The 12169-nt window shown below is 42.0% G+C and overlaps 1 long non-coding RNA gene across 1 annotated transcript; it reads right to left on the reverse strand.

Annotated features, from left to right (window-relative positions):
• Positions 1-1560: 1560 nt before the first annotated feature.
• On the reverse strand, positions 1561-4907 carry LOC120032321. Its single transcript, XR_005473805.1, has 7 exons — positions 4809-4907; positions 4573-4686; positions 4166-4305; positions 3013-3156; positions 2598-2737; positions 2263-2471; positions 1561-2086 (listed from the first exon to the last, which is right to left on the reverse strand). It is a non-coding gene; the product is annotated as an uncharacterized LOC120032321 (long non-coding RNA).
• Positions 4908-12169: the final 7262 nt, after the last annotated feature.

Here is a 12169-nt window from a genome sequence, read left to right on the forward strand (position 1 = left end):
AGTATTTGGCTGGTTTGGCTGCCAGAGCCAATCTACCTCTGAAAATAGCATAAAGTCCTTGGACTTTAAGGAGTAATGGTAGGCTTCTTAAGAGTACATCTTGGGCTAGACACGGCCCTTCATACACCTGACACATTGTTAAACACATTTCTACACCCAGGGTAAGTTTCAGAATTTACTCACCCTTGCCCTTAATGCCACGAGAAGCAATGTCCTCTGTTTGTCAGTTATAAGTTCTGGGACAGTTTGTGTTACCACTGTCACAAACTCCTCTAATTTTCCATAGTGCTTGATGGCCCTCTGTTGCTACCTGCCACATAAATGCAGACAATAGCCATAGATGTGGAACCAAAAGGCGCAGGGAGGAGGAAGGGAGGGGTTAATCTATTGTGTAGACAAGGATGTACAGTAATATCAAAGACAGTACAGTATGAAGATAACTGCTTCCCTGATCTTGCTTGTTGGAGATGTCATGGCAACGTTGGCTAGCTAAGCTCATGCGCAGAAACAAGTCATCGTCTAACGGTGATCTCGCGCCGAACTGCGAATGTCTAGCAACCAGGGGTTGCTATTTCGAATCTCATGAAGGACAATTTTAGCATTTTATCAACTTTTCAACTACTTACTACTTTTTAGTTACTTTATAATTACTTAGTATGTTAGCTAACCCTTCCCCAAACCCTTTAACCTAACATATCATAATAAATGGCAGGTTACTGATTTACATACAGAATAATACGACATGCTCTGAGACCAGATTGCAAAGCTAGCTAGCTGGGGCAATATAGACACATTTTACACGTCATACAAAATAAACTGTGTGCTAAAATAGCTATAATGTCCACAGCAAGTTTGAAGCCATATAGAACTAGGCTAGCTAGTTCTGTTGTAAAACAGCAGTATTAGCCACAGCCGTTAAGGCAGCCACAGCCGTTAAAGATCACCTTCTGACAGACCTAATTAACACATCCCATCTATGGGGCAGTAGCCAGTAAGGAAAAGGTAGCCTGTCAAACGTGACACAAGAATGATTGTGGCCAAGGAGAGAAGTAAGGGAAAGGCATGTACGATGTTCCCGTCCACTTTAAGAGCAAATAAGAGGTATGCGTGTGTGTGGGCACATCAAACAGGCCACAGAGGAAAAGCCATATCCCAAAGCCCAAACACACTCCATAGTCATTGACCTGTCTAGACAGAAATAGGATAGCTAACTGGGCTAACACCACTGTGTATGTGATATTATAGACACTCAGGATCCAGAATGTGCACACAAAGAATCTCAATTGAAAATGCTACTTAGTCCAGGAGTGGGTTAATATGTGTCTGGGAGACCAACTCTTACAGTCTTACAAACAACAACGACCTGGTGTCGATTCATGCTTGATCACTCGTTATTTGGCTTGTATTTTTATTGCTTTCTAAACAAACAGTCTTTGAAGGATATTCATTTAAATGTACCATAAACATGAAGATGACATACAAGTAACAAGAACAAGGAAACAGTACTTTCCACAAGCTTCATTTCTTTGAAAAGGTAACATTCTTTATTGAATTAAGAGTCTTAACTGTGCTGTGGTGTTTGAGTCCTGCCTGTTCCTGGCCTTTGGCCGTTGTCTGTAACTATCTACATGATGGGACCCCAGGTCATTGTAAAGAGCTCATATCTTCTGTGCTCGCATGAGGAGATGGGTCATTCTGCCTTGTGTTCAGTCCAATCTTCTCAGTCAGATCCTTAGCTACTATATCCTTTATCAAAATCATCCTTTTTTGACCAAGTCCATATACATCCCAGTTATCAGGCAGTAGTCCTTTAAGGAAAAGGCAGGCTGCAAAACGTGACACAACCAGGATGGTGGCCAGAGAGACCAACATGATGCTGGTGCGGAACGGGAAGACATGCAGCAGACGCCTGTCCTCGTGTAGGCTGTCCCAGGGAAGGGCCATGAGTCCTGTCATACTGAGCAGTGGCTCTCCCACTAGGAGCTGCAGCAGTAGCCCTACCACAAGGCCTGCCAAGGCACCATACCCAGGCAGAAAGAGGACGCAGATCAACTGGGCACACACCACCGTGTACATCACATCTCCACTGAGAATCCAGAAGACATACACAGAGGAGGTCGTCATTGCCAAGCCTGCCCCCATCAAACCAAACAGTAGGATGGACACCATTACAACCAGTAGAATCTCTTTCTGAAGAAGAAATAAATAGTTACATAGAATAAACTAAGATGTTTGTAAGTAGATTCTCCAACTTTCTCTCACCCTTTTGCTGAAAATGTTTTTGTAGATGTTTCGGGAAAAAAGGGACGCAGAAGACAGCAGGGCAGAGTCAATCGATGACATCACGGCAGCAGCAATGGCGCAGATTCCGACAAGAGGTTGGCACAGGTGGTGCAGGGAGATGGGCAGAATCATATTCGCCTTGCCCTGCTCGTAGGGAGTAGGTAGACCACAACTGGTCTGGTTCTAATCTAAGTGAGGGAGAAAAAAAAAGCTTGCATTTGAGGTTTACAGAACTCCCAGTGATTGACATTATTGGGACAGTTGGCTCCTCCCATGAAGCCTACTCCTCCATTTTGATGAACACACTGCTGTACCTGTGGATGCTGCCACAGCACCAATGAGAAGAGGTAGTATGGTGGGATGAAGCAGAAGACAGAAGCAGCATAGCAGATGAACTGAGCCACAGTGGCTGTGGCCAGGACTCTCCGGTAGAAGGCCTGGTAACAGATTCCACCTAGAGTCAGAGAGCGAGACATTGAAATGGACCGTAAAAATGTTGAAATTCAAAAAGCGCATGACCTAAATGAGAAAACAACCAGCACGGAAAATAGAAAGATAACACAAAACAATGAAAATTGTAGGGATTGAGACATTTAGATATAGATCTATGATCTATACAACAGATGGTCTGTGACGTGGAATCAACTAGATATTAGACATTGTTTGAGGTCTGAACACCTCTGACAAACTGTGAAATTGGAGTGAAATGTGACTTTAAGTTGACATTACCACCAGTAGCAGGTCATCCAGCCAGCGCACTGCATCTGCCAACTTCAGCCTGCCGGTCCATGGCTCCTGGTACAGTTTTGTCCCCACTGTGACTGTAATGTCTGCTGAGGCGGGGCTTATCAGTATGAAGGGCACACAGAGCCACTGGAAGGGAAAAAACAAAACCACAAAATCACTGAAAGGAAAAAAAAACTAAACCACAAAACCATTGAAAGGAAAGAAAAGGAAACAAAACCATTGAAAGGACAGAAAAAGAGAAAAAAAACATTGAAAGAAAAGAAAAAGAAACAAAAGTTCCCATACAGAAACTTCAACATGTAAATAAAGTGAATCTGGGGGTGTATATATACAGTAGACTAGACACGTGCCCTCACTCACTATAACACGTTGACCCTAGAACCAATAAGGTTTCTTCGGCTGTCCCCATAGGAGAAACCTTTGAAGAACCTATTTTGGTTCCAGGTACAACCCTTTTGGGTTAAATGTTGAACCCTTTCCAAAAAGGGTTCTTCTATGGGGACAGCCGAAGAACCGTTTTGAAACCATTTTTTCTAAGAGTGCAGGACAAAGCTTTATCACCAGGCTGAGGAACATGAAGATGAGCTGGATGACATAAGTGTAGGCCACCGAGTACAGCCCTCCCAGCAATGTGTAGAGAACTGCCACGTCAGCTGACAGGGCCACAGCCAAGGGTGATGGGATATCTATGATCGCACTCACCGTTCCCCCTAGAGCAAAGCATTGTACAGATTGTTCACACATTCTAGCTAGCGTAGTAGCTTGCAAGCTTCTGTGTGTAGTATATAGCCATCAACATCCCTGAGATCTGAGTGTCATTATGTCACTAGAAGGCCTCAACAGTTCACCCAATGTATAACTTACACACATGCCATGCAGGTTCATGCACTCATTAGGGAGTTGGCCAACATCACCAACTAATAATGTAATAGTTTAGACTCATTCTCATGCTTCCGGATAATGTGGTGGTGGACAATTGCTTATTCTTCAATAAATGACATCAAAGATTCACTCAGAGAAATCTAAGCTAGAGACAGTTTTTCCACGTGACATAACCAGGTAAACGTGGCTCTAGTCATGGCACGTGCTAAAAGGTGCTGTGATGGCTATTTTGCTGACAGAACAACTGACTTACCTAATGCAGCGAGCACACAGGCTATCCAGAAGATGTCAGCAAGGAGTGATGGGACAAAGAGAATTGCAGTTAACGTGTTCCCATACTTCTCCTGAAACGGATCCATTATGGTGACGTAATTCTTCTCTCGGACAGGTTTCCTAAAGAACAATGCACCTGCAGTCACGAATCCATTTACTGTGACTTATTTACCTTACACCACAGGAGGTTGGTGGCACCTGAATTGAGGAGGACGGGCATGTCAAATGGACAGAGCGGAATAAGTGGAAAGGTATCAACAACATCAAACACATGGTTTCCATGTGTTTCATGCCATTCCATTTGCTCCATTCCAGCAATTATTATGAGCCATCCTCCACTCAGCAGCCTCCACTGCCCAAGTATTATGATAACGTAACCATACATACCTGCAACCAGGCTAAGGGAGAAGCCTATTGGTCCAATGGCCCAAGCCAGGCCCCTTTTAGGGTCGTAGACCACCTCAGCATTGCCTAGGATGAAACCTCCTCCCACCCATGTAGCTGTAGAGAGAGGGTGGTAACACAGAACAACCACTAAACATTGAAAAGTACTTTGAAAGAGACTCAATGACTTTCAAATCTGGGTGATCTTATGTTACAAGTTAGTTAGGTTGACTACACACCTGTGGTAGTGAAGATGCTGACCCAGATGTTGAGGTTCCGCCCTCCAACCATGGCAACCTCACTAAGGTTTCCAGTGCACTTCCTCTCCTCGCACTTGGACTTTCTGGATGCCTGTCGCGAGGACAATGAGGAAGAACACCCCGATTAACAGCAGGCCAGGCCAGTTAACTTCTCTAGGATAGGGGGCGACATTTTCACTTTTGGATGAATTGGTGCCCAAATTGAACGGCCTCGTACTCTGTCCTAGATCATATGATATGCATATTATTATTACTATTGGATAGAAAACACTCTGAAGTTTCTAAAACTGTTTGAATTATATCTGTGAGTAAAACAGAACTCATGGCAGGCAAACTTCCAAACAGGAAGTGAAAAATCTGAAATGGGTCGATCTGAAAGTCATTGCCTATTCAAATCTCCTATATTTATGGATCTGTATGCACTTCATACGCCTTCCACTAGATGTCAACAGGCAGTAGAACCTGGAATGAAGCGTCTAGCATGATGTGGGGCCGGATGAGAGCTATTGGAGTGCGTGGTCAGGCAGATTGCCAGTTCTTGGCCACGCACTCTGGGCATGGGATGTCCTTGTTTGCCATGAGTCATATAGACATGAAAAAATGCTCCGTTTGGGATGTTATTGGATATATATGAGAAAAACATCCTGAAGATTGATTCTCAACTGAGTTTGACCAGTTTATTCGATTTGTAATATCACTTTTTGAAGTTTTCGTTCATTAGCGTAAATTTGTATGGACACGTGTACTACACATGCTAGCCAAAGTTGCTAATTCGACAGAAGTAATGGACATTATAAAACAAAACAACGATTTATTGTGGAACTAGGATTCCTGGCACTGCATTCTGATGAAAGATCATCAAAGGTAAGGGAATATTTATGACGTAATTTCGCATTTCTGTTGACTCCAACATGGCGGAGAATGGCTGAGCGCCGTCTCAGATTATTGCATGGTGTGCTTTTTACTAAAGTTCTTTTTTAAATCTAACACAGCGGTTGCATTAAGAACCAGTGTATCTTTAATTATATGTACAACATGTATCTTTCATCAAAGTTTTATGATGAGTATTTCTGTATTTCACGTTGCTCTCTGTAATTATTCTGGCTATTTTGGATGCATTTCTGAACATGGCGCCAATGTAAAACCACAATTTGTGGCTATAAATATGCACATTATCGAACAAAACATAAATGTATTGTATAACATGATGTCATATGAGTGTCATCTGATGAAGATGTTCAAAGGTTAGTGATTAATTTTATCTCTATTTGTGGGTTTTGTGAAAGCTATCTTTGCTGTGAAAAAATGGCTGTGTTTTTTTGGATATGGTGGTGAGCTAACATAAATATATGTTGTGTTTTCGCTGTAAAACATTTTAAAAATCGGACATGTTGGCTGGATTCACAAGATGTTTATCTTTCATTTGCTGTATTGGACTTGTGATTTCATGATATTATATTATATTATTTACCTGTGGCGCTATGCTAGGCTATGCTAGTCAGCGTTTCTGATGACAATGATCCTGGATCCGGGATGGGTGGTTCTTAAGCGCCATCTTCAGGGAGGAGAGAGAATTTCTATAAGATACATGAATATTGACGACAGACCATCGAGACTTAGGCCAATGTCACACAGAGAGGTACGAAAACGTGACCTCAGCAAAAAAAGAACCGTCATCTCGCTGTCAACTGCGTTTATTTTCAGCAAACTTAACATGTGTAAGTATTTGTATGAACATAACAAGATTCAACAACTGAGCCATAAACTGAACAAGTTCCACAGACATGTGACTAACAGAAATTGAATAATGTGTCCCTGAACAAAGGGGGAGTCAAAATCAAAAGTAACAGTCAGTATCTGGTGTGGCCACCAGCTGCATTAAGTACTGCAGTGTAGAGGTCGACCGATTAATCGGAATGGCCGATTAATTAGGGCCGATTTCAAGTTTTCATAACAATCGGAAATCGGTATTTTTGGACACCGATTTGGCCGATTATTATTATTATTATTTATTTTTTACACCTTTATTTAACTAGGCAAGTCAGTTAAGAACACATTCTTATTTTCAATGACGGCCTCGGAATGGTGGGTTAACTGCCTTGTTCAGGGGCAGAACGACAGATTTTTACCTTGTCAGCTCGGGGATTCAATCTTGCAACCTTACGGTTAACTAGTCCAGCGCTCTACCCACCTGCCTCACGAGGAGCCTGCCTGTTACGCGAATGCAGTAAGAAGCCAAGGTAAGTTGCTAGCTAGCAGTAAACTTATCTTATAAAAAACAATCAATCAATCAACCATAATCAATAGTTAACTACACATGGTTGATGATATTACTAGTTTATCTAGCGTGTCCTGCGTTGCATATAATCAATGCGGTGTGCATTCGTGAAAAAGGACTGTACCTAACCATGTACCTAACCATAAACATCAATGCCTTTCTTAAAATCAATACACAAGTATATATTTTTAAACCTGCATATTTAGTTAATATTGCCTGCTAACATGAATTTCTTTTAACTAGGGAAATTGTGTCACTTCTCTTGCAACAGAGTCAGTGTATATGCAGCAGTTTGGGCCGCCTGGCTCGTTGCGAACTGTGTGAAGACTATTTCTTCCTAACAAAGACAGCCAACTTCGCCAAACGGTGGATGATTTAACAAAAGCACATTTGCAAAAATAGCACAATCGTTGCACGACTGTACCTAATCATAAACATCAATGCCTTTCTTAAAATCAATACACAGAAGTATATATTTTTAAACCTGCATATTTAGCTAAAAGAAATCCAGGTTAGCAGGCAATATTAACCAGGTGAAATTGTGTCACTTCTCTTGCGTTCATTGCACGCAGAGTCAGGGTATATGCAACAGTTTGGGCCGCCTGGCTTTTGTGGAGCGATGGGTAACGATGCTTCGAGGGTGGCTGTTGTCGATGTGTTCCTGGTTCGAGCCCAGGTAGGGGCGAGGAGAGGGACGGAAGCTATACTGTTACTGTCACGTTCCTGACCTGTTTTCTCTTGTTTTTGTATGTGTTTAGTTGGTCAGGGCGTGAGTTGGGGTGGGCATTCTATGTTATGTGTTTCTATGTTTAGGTTCATTGTCATTTATCCTGATATGGTTCTCAATCAGGGACAGGTGTTTTACGTTTCCTCTGATTGAGAACCATATTAAGGTAGGTTGTTCACACTGTTTGTTTGTGGGTGGTTGTCTTCCGTGTCTGTCTGTGCACCACACGGGACTGTTTCGTTTGTTCGTTCGTTTGTGTAGTCTGTACCTGTTCATGCATTCTTCGTGTATATGTAAGTTCTCTAGTTCAGGTCTGTCTACATCGTTTATTTGTTTTGTAGTTTGTTGAAGTATTTTCGTGTTTCGTCTTTACTTTAATAAATATCATCATGTCGTATAACAACGCTGCGCTTTGGTCCAATCCCTACTCCTCCTCTTCGGACGAAGAGGAGGAGGACAACCGTTACAGTTACACTGGCAATACTAAAGTGCCTATAAGAACAACAAATAGTCCAAAGGTATATGAAATACAAATGGTTTAGAGAGAAATAGTCCTATAAATCCTATAATAACTACAACCTAAAACTTCTTACCTGGGAATATTGAAGACTCATGTTAAAAGGAACCACCAGCTTTCATATGTTCTCATGTTCTGAGCAAGGAACTTAAACGTTAGCTTTCTTACATGGCACATATTGCACTTTTACTTTCTTCTCCAACACTTTGTTTTTGCATTATTTAAACCAAATTGAACATGTTTCATTATTTATTTGAGGCTAAATTTATTTGATTGATGTATTATATTAAGTTAAAATAAATGTGTTCATTCAGTATTGTTGTAATTGTCAGTATTACAAATAAATTAATAAATTAATAAATAAAAATCGGCCGATTAATCGGTATTGGCTTATTTTGGTCCTCCAATAATCGGTATCGACATTGAAAAATCATAATCGGTCGACCTCTACTGCAGTGCATCTCCTCCTCATGGACTGCCCCAGATAGGCCAGTTCTTGCTGTGAGATGTTACCCCACTCTTCCCCCAAGGCACCTGCAAGTTCCCGGACATTTCTGGGGGGAATGGCCCTAGCCCTCACCCTCCGATCCAACAGGTCCCAGACGTGCTCAATGGGATTGTGATCCGGGCTCTTCGCTGGCCATGGCAGAACACTGACATTCCTGTCTTGCAGGAAATCACGCACAGAACGAGCAGTATGGCTGGTGGCATTGTCACACTGGAGGGTCATGTCATGATGAGCCTCCTGAAGGGTACTTCCCTGTAACGCACAGCGTTGAGATTGCCTGCAATGACAACAAGCTCAGTCCGATGATGCTGTGACACAACGCCCCAGACCATGACAGACCCTCCACCTCCAAATCGATCCCACTCCAGAGTACAGGCCTCGGTGTAACACTCATTCCTTCAACGATAAACGTGAATCCGACCATCACCCCTGGTGAGACAAAATTGCGACTCGTCAGTGAAGAGCACTTTTTGCCAGTCCTGTCTGGTCCAGCGACGGTGGGTTTGTGCCCATTGGCGACGTTGTTGCCGGTGATGTCTGGTGAGGACCTGCCTTACAACAGGCCTACAAGCCCTCAGTCCAGCCTCTCTCAGTCTATTGCGGACAGTCTGAGCACTGAAGGAGGGATTGTGCGTTCCTGGTGTAACTCGGGCAGTTGTTGTTGCCATCCTGTACCTGTCCCGCAGGTGTGATGTTCGGATCTACCGATCCTGTGCAGGGACCCTGGGCATCTTTCTTTTGGTATTTTTCAGAGTCAGTAGAAAGGCCTTTTTAGTGTCCTGAGTTTTCATAACTGTGACCTTAATTGCCAACCTGTTAGTGTAAGCTGTTAGTGTGTTAACGACCGTTCCACAGGTGAATGTTCATTAATTGTTCATGGTTCATTGAACAAGCATGGAAACAGTGTTTAAACTCTTTACAATGAAGATCTGTGAAGTTATTTGGATTTTTACGAATGATCTTTGAAAGACAGGGTCCAGAAAAAGGTCAGTTTATTTTTTTCTGAATTTATATAGTTTTGTCCATTTTGTCCATCAAAAGTTCAACTAATTCTTACCTTTTACGTACATCTAATGATAATTTGCATAATGTTCAGCTTAGCAAAACTCTGGTTGCCTCTTGCTCAGAGACTGTCTACTTCAAATGGCCAATATCCACCAGCACGCTAGCTTTTCCCTGAAAATGAATGGGCTCCGTCACTTTGGGAGGCATCTCTTGCTAGTGGACATGCCCGGTAAGTGACGAATCACTTCAGTTTGTTATTTCCAAAGAAATGTAGCTTGTGGTATCAAATAACATTCAACCAGGTAGAGAACTTATCAATAGCTAATCCAGCCCGGTGTTCAAGCTAGCGAAACCTTCCCTCCCCCGATTGGTTAATCGCACAGTGGTTTCCCTCTGTGATTTTCATCAAGTTCAGCCTAACTTTTTGCCTCTTTCTGTTCACCAGAATTGGTTTGCCTCACTCATTTAACCCTGGTGCATAGCTGAAAAAAATGTACAGCCATTGTGGTATGGGTCAGATTGACCCGTACAGTTTAATCACACTCAAGACCGCCAAGTAAAAAGAATCAAGTAAAAACAACCAAAACGTTATTTTGTCTTGTCAGACCTTTCAGAAAGAAGAAATACAAGAACATTTGATTTAAAAAACTCTATATTTAAGAACTATTTGTTAAACATATTTCCTTTCTCACAAACAAGCATTTTCTGTTGGAGCTCATTTCTGAGTGTCTGTGTCAGAGATCTGCTGCTCTCACTGAGAAGCTTGGGAATGCTCCTTTTCACTCAAACAGAATGATAAAGGTGCAACCACAACCAGTCAAAACAAAATACATCAGACACTTGTTTATTTTGGACCCGTGGAAATATCTATACACATGAAAGCCTCCGGGTCAAAATGACCCACAACATCATGTTTGTATACAAAATCTACACAGACATTCCACAACACATAAGTGTGTGCACATTTTGAAGTTAGGTTCATGACGCAAAACGAGGACAAGGTATTTAATTTCATGGAGATAAAGAGAGGTTAACTAGTATTTTAGGGGTCAAATTGATCCGCAACATAATAGGAGGGTTAACAGAAGGTTTTTTCCTTCCTTTGAAAAAGAATGACTTCTGCAATTTGTCGCATATAGTGGACAACCTCTGACAATGTCTCCTTGTGTCTCTTCCTCCCATTGGAAATGACTGATTTCCGGTTGTTTGATTTCTCAAAGTAATACCCAGTATAAACGTACTGTTAGGGTGAACTCAAACCTAATTTGCATAACACCAGCATTTAGAACAACAGAAAGGAGTCCACTCCTCAGGAAAGTCTTCTCCACATGAAAAATATGGGAGAAATGAACGTGAAACCCAAATAAGGGTACAGCTCGGAGGGATTTCTGGTCAGATATTTTACCATAAATCTTCATCTTCACTTTAGCCCAAGAAGTCACCAAGGCAACCAGTAAAGAGTGAGCAGATTTGCATTCAGTCAGTCAGTTGGTTCCATTATCATGCTGACTGACTCACTCACACACACACACAATCACACACACACACACACGCATCCCATACCAAAAAAATATCTTTGTAAAGGCATTACACCGGAACCACATACTATAGGTGGATGGAAATATGTGGATGGTCAAGCACATAAGAAAATGGTCATATATTCACTGTATACAAAATAGTTATGCTGCATGTCAGAACTAGGAAACTCGGAAGTGTCAAACTTGGAAACTTGTTGTAGAAAGATGATACCCGAGTTTCACACTTGGAAAGTGTCAGAATCAACCAATAGGAAGCTCTACGCAAATAACTAACATTAATTTTAACTGAGATTCCCGAGTATCTGACTTGTCATAAATGTAGCATTACACTATAATTACTACACACAAAAAAGTTGTTATATCTCATTCAAATTAGATTGGAGTTCACCTTAACAGTATGTTTATACTGGGAAAGCTGCCCCTCTTCAAAGGGGGAGACACTCTAGACCCAAACTGCTACAGACCTATATCTATCCTACCCTGCCTTTCTAAGGTCTTTGAAAGCCAAGTTAACAAACAGATCACTGACCATTTAGAATCCCACCATACCCTCCACTATGAAATCTGGTTTCTGAGCTGGTCATGGGTGCACCTCAGCCACGCTCAAGGTACTAAACGATATCATAACCGCCATCGATATAAGACAGTACTGTGCAGCCGTCTTCATCGACCTGGCCAAGGCTTTCGACTCTGTCAATCACCGTATTCTTATGACACCATTCTGTATATTTCTGGCCCTTCTTTGGACACTGTGTTAACTAACCTGC

Source organism: Salvelinus namaycush, chromosome 38 (genome assembly GCF_016432855.1).
Source record: "Salvelinus namaycush isolate Seneca chromosome 38, SaNama_1.0, whole genome shotgun sequence".
Taxonomy (NCBI): Eukaryota; Metazoa; Chordata; class Actinopteri; order Salmoniformes; family Salmonidae; genus Salvelinus; species Salvelinus namaycush.